This window comes from Lissotriton helveticus, chromosome 5_1 (genome assembly GCF_964261635.1).
Source record: "Lissotriton helveticus chromosome 5_1, aLisHel1.1, whole genome shotgun sequence".
NCBI classification, from domain to species: Eukaryota; Metazoa; Chordata; class Amphibia; order Caudata; family Salamandridae; genus Lissotriton; species Lissotriton helveticus.
In genome coordinates, this window is record NC_136065.1 from 146,197,974 (window position 1) to 146,219,725 (window position 21,752).

General features: G+C 46.0%; 1 long non-coding RNA gene across 1 annotated transcript; it reads left to right on the forward strand.

Annotated features, from left to right (window-relative positions):
- Positions 1–17,561: 17,561 nt before the first annotated feature.
- Positions 17,562–19,171, forward strand: LOC144753029 (uncharacterized). The gene is made up of 4 exons (XR_013594174.1): positions 17,562–17,703; positions 18,468–18,546; positions 18,836–18,910; positions 19,037–19,171. It is a non-coding gene; the product is annotated as an uncharacterized LOC144753029 (long non-coding RNA).
- Positions 19,172–21,752: the final 2,581 nt, after the last annotated feature.

Here is a 21,752-nt window from a genome sequence, read left to right on the forward strand (position 1 = left end):
TACTCTACTCGGTAGTCATACCCTTGCAGTTGAAGTATCCACTTCTCAATCCTAGGTGGCGGCTTTGACACTGAACCCTGAAACAGGGGTATGAGGGGCTTGTGATCTGTAGATACCGTGAAGGAATGGCCATATACGTAGACATGGAAATGCCGGCAGGCCCACTGATTGGCGATCGCTTCCCGCTCTATTTGCGAGTACCTCTGCTCAGTGTCTGTTAGGGAGTGGCTGGCGTAGGCGATGGGTGCCCATTCTCCGTTGCTTTGAAGCTGAGTTAGCACTGCCCCTAGCCCGTAGGGGCTGGCATCCACGGCGACATTGGTGGACTTGGTGGGGTCAAAGTAGGATAATGTCCTATCTGCTGACAGGGCTGCCTTTGTGGCTTTGAATGCTTGTTCCTGCTCCTGGCCCTATTGCCACGTGGTGGTGGACTTCGTCAGTTCCCTGAGAGGTTTTGTGAGGTTGGATAAGTCGGGGACAAAACGCTTGCAGAAGTTCACCATGCCCAGGAAGCTTCTCTATTCCGAGATGTTGAATGGGGCTGGGGCTTCTTGAACGTCCTTCACCTTGTCGGGGTCTGGTGCTATCCCTTGGTCTGAGAAGGTGTAGCCAAAAAAACTGATTTTGTTCTGTAAAAACTGGCACTTCTCGTGGTGTAGGGTCAAGCCGGATTCCTTGATTCTTTGAAGGACTCCCCTCAGTCTCTGGTGGTGTTCTATTGATGATGCATAGATTAACAGGTCATCGCTCACGTTAAGGACTCCTGGGAGTCCACTGAGGACTTCTCGAATGGTATTGTGAAATACCTCCTCGGCACTTGAGATTCCGAAATTTAGGCGCCGGTACCGTCTGAGGCCTACATGCGTGGAAAAGGTGGTTATGTAGCGGGAATCTGGGTGGAGTGGTAGTTGATGATAGCCGGAGCGAAGGTCCATCTTCGAGAACCATCTTGCGCCGTTTAACTGTCCCAGGATGTCGTCTATGGTGGGGGTTAGCTGCTCCATTCGGGAGGCGCATGTCCACACAGATGCAGACTTTCCCTGGCTGCTTCGGCTTGCGGGCTTCCACGATCGGGGACACCCACGGGGTTGGCCCGCTGACCTTTTCAATGATACCTTGTTTTTCCAACGCCTCCAGCTCTTCTTCGACCTTTTTTCTCAGGTGGAATGCAATGCGCCTATGCCCAGGGCCGGACTGGGAACCAAAACCGGCCCTGGCAAAGCTTTGCCAGGGCAGCTTTTCGGCCGATTTTGTTACAGGGCCGATTTTGCAGCTATGCTGCAAAAACGGCTCTGTAACAAAAACGGCCCCCAGGGCCCAAAACCGCCCCCCACCCTTGCGGCCGACCGGGGGATTGCCCGGTGCACACAACGGCCAGTCCGGGCCTGCCTATGCCTCAGCGCCACGGGTTGGACAGATGGGTCAATATGGAGGGAGACTTCCTTCCCTTTCAGGCATCCGATGCCCTTGAAGACTTCATCAAACTCTTCCATGATAGTGTCTAGTTCTTCTTCCAGCACGGCCATGGCAAACGATATTAGCCTCAGTTCCTCTGCTGATTGTCCACTGATTAGCATGCCACTGCCCTCTTTTGTGACATATACAGTAGTGGGTACTTTCAAGCCTTGGTGCTGCAGCCCCGTCCTAAAGCACCCCATTAGGGGAATAGGTGTCTTCTGGCCGTACGCGAACACTCTGATTCTGGCTTCGCGTAGGGGAGGCCGGGCGCTTAGCTGGTTGTACACATTGGCGGCCATCAGCTCAATGGATGCTCCTGTGTCAATGGTGGCTCTCACTTCTTGCTGGTGGATCTTGATGCGGCACTTCGGGAGGCGTCGCTTCTTCCTTTGTGGTTGGTCGATCGCGAATACATAATGGACCGGGTAGTCACTTGTGTCGTCGTCCATATCTTCTCTGTCTCGTTCTTCCACCACAGCATGTGCCGCTTCCTTCTTGGCCTTCGTTGATCTGCATACCGCTGCAAAGTGGTTCATCCACCCACATGCGCTGCACCTGCTCCGTTTTGATAGGCCGGTGGAGGGCTGCTTCCATGTGGGAGGCTCTGGCCTGCGACAGCTCTTTGGAGCGCCCCAGCTTGGGGATGTCTGCTAGCGGCTTGCCGTCTTCCTTGAGGATGGTGACCCTAAGTTTGGAAGAGTAACACCCCTGAATTATCTGTCCTCGAATTTCTTCCTGTTCATCGCGGAATCCACACGTGCTGGCCAACTCCTTCAATCTCCCGTGGAACGCGTCTAGTGACTCCTCAGCTTCCTGCTTAGCTTGACGGAAGATGAACCTCTCATAGTCTTTGCTCGCCATAGGTTCAAAGTGCACGTTCAAAGCATTGAGAAGGGCGTGGTACGTCTTTGGCGTGGCTTCTACTAACGTTTTGTAGATCCTGTGGATGCCCTTACCTCCGAGATGGAGGAGCAGAGCTCTGCGTCTTTCTCTGGCGGTGCCCGCCCCTTCAAAGTAGATCTGGAGGCGGTCTGTCCAGTCTTTCCATCGTGGAGCTAGGGATGACGGGGCCCCATCTACTATGAATGGCTCAATGGCGGAAATTGACGCCATTTTGACGCGTGCGTAAGTCTTCTCCGCAGCACGTGCGCTGTTACCTCCTTGGCGCGCTGATATTGGCCTGTATCGGTGGCAAAATGACGATGATGGGGTACTCCCCTGTGGCCGGCCTTTCTTTCCCTCTTCTCCCCCTTGGTTGCCTGTCTGGCCACTCTGACCTGTGCTCTGATGCAGGCTTGCGTGGTTCCTGGGCGTGAGTTAACTCCTAGGCGTGGTGGATCTCCCTTTTGCACTTCCTCTTCCTTTGGGCATGAGTAGAGGCCCCAGGGGATCACTGTTTGCCGGCACCACGGAGCTCGAGGCACTCCCCAGGCAGGTGCAGTGGCAGCGCGAATTTCACGGGCCTACTGTGGGATGGCATGCTGTGGGTGCAGCAGGAGGTGAGGGAGAGATTAAAGGCACAGCATGGATTCTTTGATCCTCGTCGCCAGTGTAATGGGCCTTGTTGCGCTCGCGCATACAAACGCGGCGCCACCGCATTAATGAGACACGGGACACCGTGATTTGGTTCCGCGTGGTCATGACTAACTTCGTCGGCCACGCCTCCTTTATTAAATACTACCGGCGCGTGACGTCACGCGTCAGCGCTTACGTGCGCCTGGGGCGTGGGTAGATTGGACCGCTACCTCGCGCCCCACGACATTACAATCTCCTTGTCTAATGTTAACTAGTGCTCATTTAAATCGCTCCAGTACCTACTGGTCTAGTTCGCTCTATATAAAACTGCACACAAAAAATGGAAAATCTGTGAAAAGTGTACGCCACACAAAATGCGGGCTAGTTCTCTTTATTGCATCCACCAATAGTTACTCGGCCTTCCAACAAGCCATCAAAATCTAACTGACTCCGTGGGTGCTTAGCACATACAAAGTTCTATACAGAATTCCTTATGATGCATTCTAAACTATATTGTATTATAGAGCCAGCTGTAGAATTCTACACATCTTTTACCCCCAACAAAGTGATGCCACTAAAAGGAAAATGAAAGAAGAGAAATGAGGAAAACAACAAAATAATAACGGTAAGGAAAAAGTGGATAGATGAGGGCATGCAGTGAGATTCTTCTCACATGTCGAGATCAACTTCTTGCAAACCGCGCCATGGTTGTCCTTGAGGTTACACTTGGATATGCTCCTAACCTCCCCTCCTTCCAGAACTACCACATTCCTCTTGACTTTAATGATCTTCTTTGTCCCCATACATTTTGTTTCACCTTTAGGAGACCACACCGGTTTCTTCACATACACCATCTCACCGCCACTCCATTTACGGTGCTTGGCACCATGTTTTTTGTCAAAACGTTCTTTGTACTGCTCCTGGTAAACCCTAACCTTGCGTGAAAGTGGATACTATCCACTTTTAGTGCCATTACACAACCAGACAGGATTTAGGTTAGAACTTGAAACTCCTGTTAGCACTGTTGGGTGCGTTACGATGTGCCCATAGTTTTTCACGTAAGATTCCTTTTAATGGCAGTCTTCTCTCCACAGCAGTCTGCACCCAAGCTCTCACTAAATGATTCATACTTTCCACCAAGCCATTGGCACTAGGAGTATAGAGGGCAGTGCAATGGTGCTTAATAGACCGTTCATCCAGGAATTCCTAGTACAAATCTCCTTGGTTGACGAAACCTCAAATGGTCCAACAATATCAAGGGCTAACTTGCTCCAGGGTTCCTCAGGGTTCTCCACAGATGACATAGGCACAATTCTGGTCGGTTTAGATTTGTAATTTCCAGCACATAAACAATCTCTAACAACACCTTCTACTTGCTTGAGATCCGAGCTGGCTGCACATAGTGTTGTGGGTCGGAATAATTCTAAAATGTGAATAAATTCCTCAGGAGGCATTGTGAAGCATAAGGTATCTTTTATTGCAAGTCTTCAGATCCACAACGCTCCGTATGCGGCCAGCTCGGATCCCAACAGATTACTGGGGAGTAATGGGAAACGAGCTAACTGCAGTGGAAGTGCTTGTAGTGGAAATCCAAAGTCAACATTTTCAAATATATACATATGGCGCATGGGCAAAGTGCGAGCGTAAACAAGAACTTGCACGCGCTGAGTACATCGCACGTGCACACAAATTCTTAACGTCACAATAAAGTAATATCACTGTAGGTGTTTACGATCTACCCAAATAGATTGGTTTAGACCCCTCAAGTCGACACATATTCTGATTATATGACCTCCATCCTTCGAGGCTAAAACAGGTGGGGCGAGCCATTCAGACCATTCAATCTCCTCTATTACTCCCAGATGTAATAACCTATACAGCTCTTCCCGAAGTGGTTTAAGCATGAGATTGGGAACTCTTCTCACTTTGTTAACCACAGGCTTAGAGCTAGCCTTGAGAATCATTTTGTGTTTGAAACCAGTCAATCAGCCAAATACCTCTCTGTAAATTTTACAATGCAAACGCAAGGAGATGATGGAAGGAGTGCTGAAACTTTTCAGACACTCATCCCCAGTCACTGATCTGGGTTCAATCCTTCGTCGTTCTTTAGCTCACCTCGCCACCCCAGTTCAGACACAGCTATATGCAAATCAGTTTTGACCCAGTGCTTCATGGGAACAGTCCAGCCTGAACTGCCAAGCCATGTCTTCCCTGGACTGGAAACAAGCATCCTGGGACCGTTTTAAGGGTAACACCCCACATCAGCCAGTTTAGCTTGAATCCAGTGGCAAAGTGAGCAAGAGACCCACGTCTGGGCATACCCTGAAAACTTAAGGCGAACAAAGCAATCACAAGGATGTGATAGAAAGAGTGCTGAAACTTTTCAGACACTTGCCCCCAGTCACAGATACACTGTATCCATCTTCATTCTTTAGCTCGCTTCGCCACCCCAGTTCAGACACAGCCATATGCAAATCAGTCTTGACCTTGTGCCTCATGGGAACAATGTCAGCATCCTCACTGACATGAGTCACCAACATGACTTGTTCCCTTGCATTGGGATTGAGTGTGATGCCCAAGACCCTTTGATGTTGCCATCCTTGTAAATTGTCACCTTGTTTAGCCACACAGACTTTGCCAATCGCTTCCTTGTCTTTAAATTTAATGGTCATCACACAATAACCCAAAAGATCAATCTTTTGAACCCATAGCCTATGAGGCTTATGTGAGCTTGGTTCAACAAATATTCTCTCCCAAATCTTGTCAACAATCAGGGTAAATGGTGAACCCGAATTTGCTAAGACCAGTATACCCTTGCCCCCAAAGGTGACATCACATTTTGGCATTACTACAGCATCATTATCTACAAACTCCTTATTATGAGTTACACAGATATTCTCAGATACCTGTAATATGTCATGTTGATGCAAATCCGGGTCGCTTGTAACACAATTTGTTTTTTGATATTTACAGTTCTACATATGACATTTCTGGCATAGCAATTAGGATAATCAGATGTGTGATTTGGACTCCCACACTTGAAACATTTGAATTTAGTAGCATCCTTTATCCCTCCATGGCTTCAGTTTGTCCGTCTTGGTGGTAACTTTTTTTACTGACCCCAAGTATGTTTCAGGGTCACCATGTTCCCACTCACATTTGAGTACCTGTGCCACTTTAGATGTTGACACCTCAGCAGCGCCAGTTGTGTTGCTCATTTTCCTCACCTAGTAGAAACATCTTCCATGCTTTCCACAATGTCAATCGCCTCCTTAAGGGAAGGATTTGTGGCCAACAACTTCTGTACTTAATGGCTATTTGTGCAATGTACTAGTTGATCAAGAATAAGGGAATCGGGGAGCTCAGCAGATTCGCACTTTGGGCCAAGGTCTTCAAAGACGTCACATAATTGCCAACTCTCTCTCCTGTGGCCTGAACCCTCAAGAAAAGTTTGTGCCGCTCCATTACCACATTAATGCGTGGTTCAAAAAGCTTTTAAAAAAAACATTTGGAGATTGCCCGTGCACCTACTACTGTAAAACAATCTGTGTAGGGAGAGGTTATATTGTGGCAGTTGCTGCTATTATGTTTAGCATGGTTGCAATGTTATCACAGAGGGTGGGCAAGAAGGAATGGAACGTGGTCTGTACAGCAAGGACCTTAAATGTCACTGAAAGGAAGTATGTGGTAAATGAAAATAAGTTGTGGCCTGTGTGTGGGCCATAGAACATTTTAGAAACTGTGTAGAACTCATTTGTTCTGCGAACAGATCATTGGCCCCTGGTGGGAATTTTGTCTTCTGGAGGACAATGGAATTATACTGAAGATATTGACAGATGAAGCTCAAAGTTACAAGATGGCAGTTTTCGCTTGGAGTATGTGCAGGGTAAAATAAATATAACAGCTGATTGTCTGGGCTTCCCTTTGATTCAGAGGAAAGTAGTGGAGTAAACAGTGATTTAGATGTGACGGCCAAACCACAGGAATGTATCACCAGATGTTTCTGATGAATTGGAGGCTGAAGCGGGCCTCTTATGCTATTGGGGGGTAGAGGGGTGTGTTCCACCACATCCCATATGAGAGAAGATATTGGGTGTTGCTCAGGAGGGTCACCTAGGAATTTCCTCCATGAAGAAGTTGTTAAGGGGGCATTCCTGGTGGCTTAGTGTAGTTAAGATAAAAGACAGCTGGGTGACATGAGGGCAAGTTTGTGAGCCATACCATGACTAGAGTGGGCGCACTGAAGTATTTGTTTGCCTGGTCGGCTGTACTCTCACCTTGGTCTCCCTGATCCACCGACCCTTGCTGGCTGCCCTATTCTCCCTCCCGCCGCCGCAGCACACCATCTTGCGGCCGCCGGGTGGAGGGAGAAGACTCCAACTACCGGGATCCTTTGCGGCCGCTGCCGCTAACTCCGTGCCTGGAGGCGCTTAAAATTGACGAGAGCCCCGGCAGAGCGGGCGCACTGAAGTATTTGTTTGCCTGGTAGGCTGTACGCTCACCTTGGTCTCCCTGATCCACCGACCCTTGCTGGCTGCCCTATTCTCCCTCCCTCCTGCCGCCGCAGCACACCATCTTGCGGCCGCCGAGTGGAGGGAGAACACTCCAACTACCGGGATCCTTTGCGGCTGCTGCCGCTAACTCCGTGCCTGGAGGCACTTAAAATTGACGAGAGCCCCCGCGTCGCGGGACCGCGCGCGGGCAGCGCCGGGCGAAGCGCGGGCCATCTGTGGCCGTCCGTGGCAGGCCGTGGCTGGGCTGGCCCACCTCCCTTTGGTTTGGTTATCCGGGACATACACACTAATGTAAGATCTCATAATATTTGTATACTTCTGTGTCAACTTAATCCCCGATATCCGGTTATCACATTTGCATTATATGCTGTTAAGTATTAACACACATTAGGAAAATGAGCTCTCGGTCTAGTAATGGCAGGAAATCCCTGGTGGGAGGGACTGTCAGAGGGACCGTAGACCAGTTTATTACAAGGGCCGCTACAGTGTTAGAACTTGAAATAGCCATCACTGAGCGGCGCCTGTCTTCAGAACTGTTGTGTAAACATTCTTCCCTGGGTTCCATCCAGCTAGCGACCACACCACCTAATCATGGCACCAACATAGAATAACCTAATGACCCTGGTTTTTCGCCACGGCCACAAGATCTAGCGGAACAAGTTGAGATAAGTCGGGAGCCCAATCTTATAGACCTGAATATAGGATCCCAAATAGAAATTTCTCCTGTAGAGCTAACACCACCGACATTTAGGAAGCCTATTATTAATAAGATTACTTCATCTAAAGTTTCGGGGATAGGACCCCCAAATAAAAGAAAGCGAGGGGGGAACAGCCAAATAGGAAGTCGAGCAAAAACACCCAAAATAGTCTTGAGCCCCTTAAAGGGGCAAGGTCCTGCAGGAAGGAAGTCTGTGCCAGATCACTCGTCCCCATACTCCCATCTTATTCAAGATCTAATGGGAAACATAGAACAACTGGTTAAATCTTTATTATTACCACTCGTGGAGAGAGTGAAAAGAATGGCAGAGCAATTGGGGTCTATCCAAGAAACGACTACTACTAATACTAAATTACTTAGGGAATTGCCATCTAACAGACATGACCCAATTTCCTCTGTATTATCCACAGGGCCTAAAACATCTAACCCTTTGAACAGCATTGACTTACTACCTCCAGCCCATAACAACATCCCGGCTCCTAGGAATATGAATATAGATACCGAACCTAGGATACCTAGGGAAGAAAGAGCCGGAGGGCAAGTAAGCAAGCCAGATTACAAGCAGCAGATTACAAGCAACGAAATACCGTAGGGGAACCTCTTTCTGATAAAAACTTAAAGGAACCATCCATCAAATAGATCTGCCTCCAGAGGCGGTACCTTATGTTATAATTCTCACTGGGGTGCCAGAGCTGGTAGCTGGGAAAACTGAGGGGTATCAAGAACTCAAGAACAAAGTAGTGTACTGGCTGGGAAAAACAGGCCATTATCCCCTAATATAGATGGCAAAATCTTACATGTAAGAAGATTAGATTGGGTGGGACAAAGACCGAAAGATATACAGGGGGACGTCATCATCATTAATTTTAAGATCGCAGGGCGACCATCCATATTAAAGACTGGTTCCTTGAGTATGACGGGGGAGGTATATCTACCCGTGATCTAGGTTATTTTTATCGACAAGCTCTATTAAGTAACCCCTCAAGATCACGGTATCTCGATATGCGTTCCACGTCGGGCCCTATTTTTAACATCTCCACCTGTAACCGATTTGCTTCTCTCTCTGGTTTAGAGGGGGTGGATTGACTCACAGAATCCAAGGGTTTACGAGCCTTCTTTGTATACTGTTAATGACATGATATACGGGGAAGAAGGACTATCTGATATAAGATCTAAGATGGGAGAGGTCGACACCACTAACAATAAAACCCTGAAAGACCAGTCTATTGTAACATGGGATCTAGCTGGCCTAAAGGATAAGGTGGACCACCAAGAATGGCTAGACTTAGTAAATAAGCACAATATATTGTGCTTTCAAGAAACTTGGACGGTCCAAGAAAGCCATTTAAAAGGATATCAAACCTTTAATACCCCCACCATTATAAACCAGCATGGTAGAAACAAAGGGGGTTTGTGCACCTATATTTCAAACTAGCAGCCCGTCCCGACGTTGTCCGTGTATGAATTGCTGCCGGCCAGTAGTATATTGTTTTGTAGGATTTCGTTTTGATAGCATTTCTTATCTGTGACAGGCCTGTGAAACGCTCCAATTCACAGTGCACTGCTGATGCACTTAAGAGTGCGGGTTCCGTAGTGTGTGAACTCGAGTTTCCCTACTTTATTTTTCCTGGCAATATTATATAGCGCGAACTCGGCAACGTGGCATGAGCACAATTTACATTACAGAAGAACACATTCATTTGTGGTAGGCACGGGGAGACATAGCGATTTTCCTGGAATCACAGGATGTTGAGCTGATGCCGAGATTCGAACGTAGCTCCCCAGCTCTAAAGTTCGCAATTCTAGAACTTGTGGCGGGAGGTGTGTCTAAAAGTTTTTGTCGTTGCTGGCCATCAATGAGAGAGACCTGTGCATTTTTCAAATCGGTGGTGAAAAAATATGAGTATGTTGCTGGAGATGTGGGCTGCCGTACCACCAATGTACTTACCGGGGGACGGTAAACACCCGTTATTCCGCAACTTTCTTTACGCATACCATCACTCCGCATACTTTCATTACGAAAGTACCATGACTCCGCAATGCCATTATAATGCATGGCATTACATTTTATATGCTTTTACCACACATACATTTACAACGAAATTCGTTGTAAATGCATGTTTTTTTTTAAATGTTTGGGTAAGGTAAGTATGGGTAGAGGGGTATATGTTTTGGGGTACTGAGGTATATGTTTTGGGGAGTTTGGGTATTTTCAGGGTTCAGATATAGTTTTGGGTTATGGGGTACAGGGGTAGTTTTAGGGTTTAGGGATAGATATGGGTTTTGGGGTACAGGGGTATTTTTAGGGTTCAGGGCTAGATTTGGGTTTTGGGGTACAGAGGTATTTTTAGGGTTCAGGGCTAGGTTTGGGTTTTGAGGTACAGGGGTATTTTAGGGTTCAGGGGTAGGTTTGGGTTTTGGGGTACTGGGTTATTTTTAGGGTTCATGGCTAGGTTTGGGGTACAGGGGTATTTTAGGGTTCAGGGGTAGGTTTGGGTTTTGGGGTACAGGGGTATTTTTTAGGGCTCAGGGCTAGGTTTGGGTTTTGGGGTACAGGGGTATTTTTAGGGTTCAGGGGTAGGTTTGGGTTTTGAGGTACAGGGGTATTTATAGGGTTCAGGGCTAGGTTTGGGTATTGGGGTACAGGGTATATTTATAGGCTTAAGATGGGTTAGTGTTTAAGGGTGTTGGGGTATTTAAAGGAGTAAGGGTGGGTTATGATTATGGGTTGCAGGGGTATTTAAAGGGAGCAGGGTGGACACCCGGAGCTGGAATGTACAGAACCTGGGAAGAAAAAACAATGAAATATTGGGCATAACGCTCGCTTTTTTTTCCCGTAATCCTGCGACCAGCACACGCCCACGCCCCCAGCACACGATATGAGACATGGCATGAAGGGCGGAACGTACCACACGCCCCCAGCGTTTGTCATGCCCCCAGCACACGCCCACAGCACAACGCAGACACGCCCACAAGGAACTACTTTGCTGGCACAGTTCTTTTACCTTTTAAATGTATAAGATGGGCGTCTGCATAGCCTATGTCCTTCGGCTGCAACTGCCCTTTCCAACGCTGTATTGGGTGTTGTGATTGGTGCTGTGGTTCCTGAGATTACCCGCTCAAAGGTTTGGGCTCTCTCTTTATTATATTAGTATAGATACAGCAGGGATTTCAGTTGCTAAAGTTATCGCAGCGGAATGCTATCAGATTCTATTAATCAACTGGGAAGGTTTGAATGACATGGCCATTATCAACTTCTATAACAATGCCCATTCATCTTTATGGGAAGGGACTATTAATGGCCTTAGAAATTCGGTAACTAATTTAGAAAAAATAGGGGGTGGAGATGTGGCACTTTTATGGGTGGGCGATTTTAATTGTACACTCTGCACTCGCAGTAACACTGGTATCTGTGTCCTGGCGGAGAATAGGGAAGATGCCCCAAACTCATTTTGTTCACTCCAGGCTGGGGGATTTGCTGAACACATTGATATTTGACTTCGATTTAGGCTACATTAATGAAAGCTGTACACCGGAGGAGGAGTTTAAACCAACATTTAATGGGAGAGGGGCAAATTCTATAATCGATTTTACCCTGTTGTCCTCCAGATATTGGTCACTTGTTCTGTCCTGGGAGACACTTGATGTCGCCATGAGTGATCACTACCCCATTTCTTTCTGCCTGAAAATCAAGGGATTAGATATTAATACTAAGGCCATTCATAATACCCCGATTAATCTGGCAAGTACCAATGGCTACTCCATCAAGTGGGCAAAAGTAGATTCTGAAGCTTTTACCCGAAAACTGGTAACCAATACTTATGACCTCTTGACAATTTGCCTCTCATTGTCCGAAGATAATAATCAAGTCCTTAACTCCTTCGGGAAAATTACGGGCGAAATAAAAAAACAACTGACAAGGGAATTTAAAAATCATAGACATAAAGTCAAAGGTTGGTTTGATAGAGATTGTTCCAGGGCACATCACAACCTGATAAGCGCTCTACATGAAACCCCTAGATCGATGGAGCTAGTAAGGCAGACTCGAAGATCTTACCATGCTACTTTAGCCAGAAGGAAAAGGGAGTTAAAAAACGAAGCTTGGCAGAATCTTCATGAGGCATGCTTAAAGAATGATAACTTAGCTTTTTGGAGAGCAGTCAATGCGCTCTTCCTGACAGATAAAGAAACGGACACCATTGACGTAGCTATTTCAGGGGACATCTGGGTTAAGCATTTTTCTAACTTATATGATAACCCTAACACACCAGAGAGTGATAATGACAGAGACAACCAAATGGTATCACCTGAAGAGGTCGAGCGATCAAAGGCGTTCCCATTGGGGATCGTATTCGATCACGCAGAGGTTATTAAGGCAATAAGGGATAGCGCCTCAGAGAAAGCACCAGGATCGGACTGTGTTCCTATTAACTTATATAAAGCTGAGTTAGGTCTATGGTCACCATTATTAACAAATGTTTTAAATCGCTCTAATGCTTCTGGCTTTATTGCAACCTAGCCAGAAGCGGTTGTCGTACCAATTTTTAAAAAAGGGGATAGAAATAACCCCGTTTGCTATCGACTGATATCCCTTTTAGATGCTTTAATGAAGGTAGCGGGCAGGATAATTCTTAATAGGCTGCAGGCATGGGCAGAGGAAAATGACATCATCACCAATTTACAATATGGTTTCCGCACAGGTAAGGGCACCATCGAACAAGGCCTAAATTTAGCACTGCTAAAAGCCAAATATACCCGAGCTAAAAGAGGAAGTTTATTTATCACCTTCGTGGACTTAAGCTCCGCGTTCGATTGTGTGGACCACTCTATGCTATGGAAGACTCTCAGTGACATGGGCATAGACCAACAGATCCTATCTTTTATCAAAGAACTGTATAGGGACGCGGGGCCCGGGTACGGTATGGGAGGGGGGAGAATGTTCTGACAAATTCAATATAAGAAGAGGCGTGAGATAAGGGTGCATTCTGGCACCTTTTCTCTTTACCTTATATATCAACAGTGTGGGACAACATCTAAAGGATTTTCAGTTTGATTATCCTTCCGCAGGTGGAAATCCGATTCCCATCCTTCTGTATGCGGATGACGCAGCAATCATGTCACGAACTGTCATCGGCCTACAGAGGGCTGTGGTAAAATTCTCAGAATATATGAGTACCCGAGGGCTAGTAATCAATGTTTCAAAAACATATTCCATGACATGTGGAACAACAATAAGATCTAGTAAGGCTATCTTCTTGGGAAAAAATAAGATCGAGAGTACTAGTAGATTCCCTTACTTCGGTATTAACTTCGATAGTAGAGGAACTTGGAATGAGGCAGTGTTTGCAAGGAAACTGGCCTTTTCTAGGGCCAATGGTGCCCTGATAAATTTTGCCAGGAAACTGGGCGGACGACCAGTGCGTGAACTTATCCAAATCTATAAAACAAAGTGTGTTCCTACTGGCACTTACGGGGCCGGGATCTTGGGGATTGTCAACGTAGAGCAGATACAACGCTCCGAAAATGAGTTCATCCGTTACTTATTGGCAGATCCCAAGTCCATGTCCATTTATTTTTTTTAGCCACAGTGAAGTTGGACTTCCATTTATCGAGGATACGATTAAATCTTCCCCATTGCTCCTATGGCATAAAATTTGAGTAACGCCAGAAACGTCTTTAAATAGAGACATTGTAACGGATTGTCTATTGCTAGATGGAGCTGTAAATATCAAATGGCTAAATTATATCAAATACATGATGTCTGATATTGGACATCGAGAATACTTTGACAATCCAACATGTATGGAAAGAGTCCCAAGACGCACTTTTAAAAAACGAATTGGGGAACACATGGATAAGAAAATGTGGTCATTCGAAAAGGGTAAACAAACCGCCATTGTGAATCAGTTACTCATCACTCATGTAGGGATACAGCCTTACCTATTATTAGAGTGTAGTTGCTTCACACGAATGCTGCTGACTAGGTTTCGTGTGGATACCTATTTCCGCATGGTGACATTTCCCGAATGTAATACTGGTCCAAACAGTTGGAGAAGTGCCCATCCGATGACTTCTCACACCAAACCAACATCCACAGTATCCTGTCTTGCAAATTTTACCTGACCCCCAGGAAAAGGTTTTTGAAACCGATCCTTACAAAATGGGAAATAAGGGGATGTAAAGCGGCTTTCCTTAAGCTAAAACAATTGGAATCAGAACTCGTTATAAAAGCGGTTTCTTCCTACTTAAGGATACTCATTAGTGTCAGGAACACTATGTGATTTTCGTGATTTATCTGTAGTGCTTTGTTATTCCTCTTTTAACCTATTTTTGTATTAGGAATATCGATGAATTTTATGTAATTAATCCCACTTAGTAGTGCTTCTAAAAATGCTGATAGTGAGAAGGTATATATTTGTATGATTCCGTCTGTTATTGCTCTGATATGGATCTAAAAGAAACAATCTGCTTGCTGTTATTACGGATGATTTGTAATCTTGTGTAAATAGATGCAATTGTTATTTTTAACACTTTTTACGCTTTTTTACTGTATTTTTAATATGTGCTTTTATGATTTTGCAACAAAAAATCGAATAAAGCTATTTTTTACTTTGACTTTTTGACTTTGAGTGTTTTTTTAAGGAGGTGTTCATCAGGGAAGGGCACCTTGGTATTAGTGACAAATAATGTGGTTCAGTTGGACTCTCTAAAGTGAAGAGAGTTTTCTATACTTATGACATTAAGCATGTTACCATGGCCTAGAATGATCCCCAGTGTAATGGCCAGGTGAAGCGCTTTACATGGGTTCTTATGGACAATTTTTGAAAGTGTTTTATTGGATTTATGGTGACAAATACATAATATACAATTTGCACAACGAATCCCAATGAGAAATGTAGAGCTCCAATTTCGTTTCTTGGTATCAATACATTACATTCAAAATAGTTTCCTATACACGTGAGCATGTGAAGACCGCTAATGTAACAGTTACTACATATAATAACGAAAAAACAAACAAAAAACGTACTAAATTCTACATTACAAAAAACTCAGAACGTACATTCAGGTAAAATCTCCTTCCCCACTGTATAATAATTTTTCCCCCTTCCACCCAGCCCAAAATAATCTGTGTTGTAGCTCTTGACTGTGACTTTGTGAAACAGTGCCTCCCATTCAAATCGTTCTCCCTTCGCTTTCCAAGCTGAGCAGTATTTTCATCATGGCAATGTGTTAACACGGCCCTTCTAAGATCCTTTGGAGTGGCTTGGGTTACATATACCAGATGCAGATATTGTTTTCGGATCACGTCCAGGGCTCAGCCAATTTTTCCCAGCTGTATTGTGTAAGTGTGATATGGAGCCCATTTTTTAAAAATAATCTCCGGACTCTTAACCCAACAATTGCAGTTCGTTCTTCCATTGCCTGTATTGAACAAAACTTGGTCCACATAGTTGTGTTAAAGGCAAGGTCTGGGAATTGGTTGAGCTGATGTTACTGTAGCTGCCAACAGCGAGTGCCCAATAAGCTTTCCATCTAGTGTAGTTAATGGATATTCTGAATCCTCTCCTGTGTCTCCCAAAAGAAGGACATGGGATCCAGCCTGATTCCCAACCCTATTATTTACTTAATTATTTTTAATGTATCCTTTCACAATGACAGGTCCACCTCACTAGACCACCAAATATGTGACGTACCTCTCTCTTCCTCTCAACACAAGCATTCTGGGATGAGCCAAACATAGCATTGAGATGGACTGGGGTAACATACCATCTCAGTATTATTCTATAGCAGTTTTTTTGGTATGACGTGCATATGGAAGATGCCATAGCTTATTCCCCAATGTGAATCCAGCAGGTCTCATCGATTGATATTCCTAGTTCTGTTTCCCATTTAGGGTATAGAGTGGCTTAAAATCCATTGGTGGGTTATCTAATAATCGATACAAACAGGTAATGCCTTTTCTAGACACTTGTTTCTCCAAAAGGGTTTTTTTTAGGCGTGAGGTCCCTTTTAACCTTTGTTCGACATGGTTCTGAAGTATCCCGGTACAAGAGTTGCATCAACTAAAAGTGCAGCTTCCATCCACTTCCAGGGATTAGAATCATTACTGATTCCGTCAAAGTATCAGTTATTACGCCTGTCTCCGGAAAGGAATGAAATATGTGTGTTAGAGGGTCTGCAAGTCAGCCCCTTAATGTTTTATAAAACGAGTTCACAAACTCATCCGGCCCAGAAGATTTGTTATCTTGGAGTGCCTTAATCACCTCTTTATCCTCTAGAGCTGTTAACAATTCTTCCAAAGTTTCAGCTAGTTCTCCCCTAATAGAGGGGAACTCTATTCCCACACGTATTCATCTTTTTCCACTCCCTTAGTTATCTCAGCAGTATGCAATGTGTCATACTATTGAAAAAATGCCTGCAATATTTTGGGTGTTTGTGTGAATATAGCTACCAACTTCAATTGTATGCATTGAATTATTTTTCTGTATTAGGTGAGTTTTATTTTATAAGCAAACTAGCAGCCCGTCCCAACGTTGTCCGGGTATGAATTGCTGCCGGCCAGTAGTATATTGTTTTGTAGGATTTCGTTTTGATAGCATTTCTTATCTGTGACAGGCCTGTGAAACACTCCGATTCACAGTGCACTGCTGATGCACTGAAGAGTGCGCATTCAGTAGTGTGTGAACTCGAGTTTCCCTACTTTATTTTTCCTTGCAATATTCTATAGCGCGAACTCGACAACATGGCATGAGCACAATTTACATTACAGAAGAACACATTCATTTGTGGTAGGCACGGGGAGACAAAGCGATTTGCCTGGAATCACAGGATGTTGAGCTGATGCCGAGATTCGAGCATAGCTCCCCAGCTCTAAAGTTCGCAATTCTAGAACTTGTGGCAGGAGGTGTGTCTAAAAGTGTATGTCGGTGCTGGCCATCAATGAGAGATACCTGTGCATTTTTGGGTTTCGCCTGCCGAAAGGCTGCGCTCTGCGCAGCTTTTCAGCGCAGGTGAAATCCTATGTCGACACTAAGCACTTCGGGAACGTCCCCCGGCTCTCATTGGCTAGCTCCATAAATGGAGGCTAGCCATTGGGTGCCGGATCTGTCCGTCAAGGCCGGACCAGATTCGGGGGCGTTCCCGACATTTTTTCCCTGGGCGGAGTTTCTCGTGTCCTCTCCCGCCCCCCTCCCGCCATTCGTGTCCTCTCCCGCCCCCCTCCCGCTGCTTCGGTCTGGTCTGGTCGTGGGAGTCGGGGACAGAGACGCTGATCGCTGCGAGCGGGAAGTGCAGGGAGAAACTCACGCAGCCTGCATGAAGAAGGAGGAGACCCGAAGAAAGCCGAGGGGCAACAACATCCGTGGGATTCAAAGTGCGTCAGTATACTGGTTACTAGGAGGAACGGGCCGGGCCACAGCCTCGAACTTTCTTGGAGGTTGTAGCCGACAGATGCACATCATTCTCAGCGAGGTTACGCACGCGAGGCCGGGGCTTGAGGTGAGGCCTACCAAGGAGCCTCGTTTGGTGAGTGTCGACGGCAGACTTTATTGATGTGTTCGGGGCGGTAGTCAGGGGCAGCGGGCATCAATGAGTAGAGCGAGGGTGCGACTCAATTAAGTAGTTACAGAGGCAGCGGGTATTATATTCTTTGCCAGTCCACAGTCTAGTCCAGAGCACTGGCTCGAGACTGTTAGACTGCATCAGCAGCGTGCAAGGACAGCCTGTGTTGTGTTGGCGCTAGGTTGCCGGCGAATGTGAGCAGGTTGCAGGGTGTGAGGTGGTGGATTTCCGGCTAGTAGGGTGAAGGGGAAGCAGACAGGGTCCCAGGTCCGGGCAGAGCGAGGAAGCACACTGGCAGTGTAGTGCTGCGGTGGCGATTCTGAGTCAGGCAGCTGCCAGTGAGTCACCGCCCCTCCGCCGGTCATGCTCAGACATGTCTGCAGCGCTCCCGCTGGGTCTAGCCCCGACTTGTCCCGCGCTCTGTACTTAAAGCTGCGGCGCCTCACCCTCGCAGCACTCTAAACACTGCAGCACTTTATCCACTGCTCTCTTATTTATTTTAGGTAAAGCTGGGGATCCCCGTTTGTCTTCAGCCACAGCCTGCTGCAGGTGCCATGGCAGCGAGAGAGAACATGTCGCTGGCGCTCGCTGACTGCGCTCTCCGCTGCTCAGCCTCTGACCAGCAGCTGCTCTGCGCTGACTCCATCTTTTCCCATTGTGTTTTATGGTTGAAACCAACAATTTATTTTATTTTATTGTAGGCAACCGTACAATACCAAAATGTCTTCAGCCGCAGGCTCCTTAAGCACTTCTATGCTGGCTTCTGAGCACGAGGCGCTGGTAAGGTCCTGTTTTGAAAAGTTTGTTTTTAAATGCATTACGTTTGTGTGATATTTGATTTGTTGTCAGATGGATCTTCAATTTTATAATAGTTAATTTACTTTGACATCTGCAAATCTCGCATTGTCTGGTTGTCCATGTTTTCATGTATTTCTCTCTGGTCCTGTTGCCTAATTCACTGTGCTTTGGGCCAGTCTCATAGACCTCTGGGAATAGAATTGGGGATAGCTAGCGTTGGTCGCTTGTGTGGGTTTTATTGGTTTGCTAACCTCTGTAAATCTCTGTGCAGGTTAAACCCAAACCCCTGCTCTTAAAGTTACTAAAGTTTGCAGGTGCTCAAAATGACACCTTTACAATGAAGGAGGTAGGTTGTCCTTGCTTTTAATCATGGCGCACTCAATGTACATTGATGACACCTGTTACTTTATTGTGCGCTCGCCACTGTACTTGGCTTTCTCTCAAGCGTTGACGCGTTGCGCTTGTATTTCAGGTTATATACTATCTTGGTCAGTACATTATGGCCAAACAGCTGTACGATGAGAGACAGCAACATATTGTCCACTGCTCTAATGATCTGCTCGGAGAACTTTTTGGAGTACAGAACTTTTCTGTAAAGGAACCTAGGTAAATGACATACGGGGCGGGGACATTTGTGATTACGTGCAAGTCTAGCTTCCTTCTGTACTGAAAGTCTGTCCTCTTCTTTTGTGGTGTTTTTCTGCTGAGAATGTTAATGTTATTAAGGATGCAGTTTTTAGCAATTAGCTTGTCTTACAGTGCTGTCTATAGCAATGCATATTACCTCTTAGACGTATGGTACACAGTGATTTGCCGCATTCAGGTTAGTGGCATTTACCGTTCTTCTGTTCATTCGGGCTGTGAAATGTTTATATATATCCTCTCCCGCCCCCCTCCCGCCGTTCGTGTCCTCTCCCGCCCCCCTCCCGCCGTTCGTGTCCTCTCCCGCCCCCCTCCCGCCTCCCTCCCGCCGTTCGTGTCCTCTCCCGCCCCCTGTGTCCTCGTAGGTGCTTGTTCTCGGTATGTGACCGCATCGCCTGACTTTACCGAACTGGGTCATGTGACCTTCCGGAATTAAAAACCTTTATCTCGCCCAAAACTCGGGACCCGCAGTTGCAGCCAAGTTACTTCCTCGGCACCTATTCAGCGTCCTTCAGGTCAGACTCTCTCTGCGGGTACCGCACTGCACCCCCATGGCCCTGCACTGCCTCCTGCCGCTGCTGCTCCTCTTGGTGCCGGGGCTCTCCCTGCCCGACACACCGGCTAACTGCAGCTTCCAGGACCTCCAGGGCTCCTGGCTCTTCAGCGTGTATAAGGGGGCGGGGGAGTCCCCAGACCGAGGCATCGACTGCTCCAGTCTAGGTTAGTGAGTAGGGGCAGGGGCGGAAGTTAGTCCGTAAGATGGAGGAAATGTAAACTTCAGGTTTCCCATCAATTTTGGTGGAATAGCTTATTGAACTACTCTATTAGAAGGAGGACATGAGAGGGGTTGAAGAGGTAACGGAAAGAGAGGAGTGCCATTTGTTGGGGGGGAGGGGGACTTAAAACCCAAAAGTATACAAACTAACCTAGTTTTTAGACGGAGACGTGTTTGTGTGTTTTTGTTACTGTGGGCATGTAAAAACCCAGCACAAAAATTAGTATAAATGTCAAATCTGCATTGGATACAAGCAATGTCTCGTATTTTACAGTCTAAAAACCTACTGGATGCCCGGTATAGGACAACTCTCCTCTGCTCTGGTATTAGCTGAGACTGTCTCCCAAGAAGGCGTGGCTATCGCAGCTGTTGTGCCCCAAAAACTGAAAATATCCTTTTTGCAGGGAATTTTAAAACATGTCCTGTTGTCCATCCTGTTCCTCTTCTTCCCCATTATTTTCTGTTTTGGCTGCTAGCAATAATAATGTTAGTTCCCCCCAGCAGTGATGGACGAGCCCTCCATTTTGCTGGGGTTGAAGCACAATAACATGGTCCATTTTTCCTTTTTTCGTTTCAGGGCACTTGGCACACGTGGAGACATCAGAAGACGTTAGTTTGGGAGCAGGGGAACGAGTCAGAACGCATTTTTGTGGATTCATTCCACAACTCATCCTCCTGTAAATTAGGTCATTTTAAAAGCTATAACTCTTCCGGGTTGAGCATATTTCTTGTGAATACTCTGCCATACTGTAATTGAGTTCCATACTCTTTGCCACCTCTTGGAGTAAGCCTCGACTGCTCCATATTTCCACTTTTGGGAGAGAAGTTTACAAAATGAGTTACTGTTCTACAAATGGATGAAATAGTCTTAAAACCCGAAAAAGTAATTGCACACGTCAGTATCCACTGTAGATACTGTCCAATAACCACCTACAGCCACCAACCAAAAGGAAAGTTCATAGTCTTATGTCTTTCTCCTATTATATGAAAATATTGGGGGAGTTTAGAAGCAGGCTCAGTGCAGGTAGCAATTTGCTTCAAATAAATCTCGACTATACCCCTAACAAGCCCTAACATGGCAATGTAAATGGCAATGCCATTTATTTATCTGTTTTCAAAACCAACACATAAATACAAATTTTGTCATTTATAATGCCAATAGCTCTAACTTTTCCAAAGGCGAAACCATTGCATTGTAAATGCTTGTTTAAATCAGTGGTGAAAAAATATGAGTATGTTGCTGGAGTTGTGGGCCGCCGTGCCACCAATGTACTTACCGGGGGAGGGTTAACACCCATTATTCCGCAACTTTCTTTCCGCTTACCATCACTCCGCATACTTTCATTACGAAAGTACCATGACTCCGCAATGCCATTATAACACATGGCATTACATTTTATATGCTTTACCACGCATACATTTGCAACAAAATTCGTTGTAAATGCATGAATGGTAAAAGCATGTTTTTTTAAATGTTTGGATAAGGTAAGTATGAGTATAGGGGTATATGTTTTGGGGTACTGAGGTATATGTTTTGGGGTGTTTGGGTATTTTCAGGGTTCAGATATAGTTTTGGGTTATGGGGTACAGGGGTAGTTTTAGGTTTTAGGGATAGGTATGGGTTTTGGGCTACAGGGGTATTTTTAGGGTTCAGGGCTAGGTTTGGGTTTTGGGGTATATGGGTATTTTTAGGGTTCAGGGGTAGGTTTGGGTTTTGGGGTACAGGGGTATTTTAAGGGTTCAGGGCTAGGTTTTGGTTTTGGGGTACAGG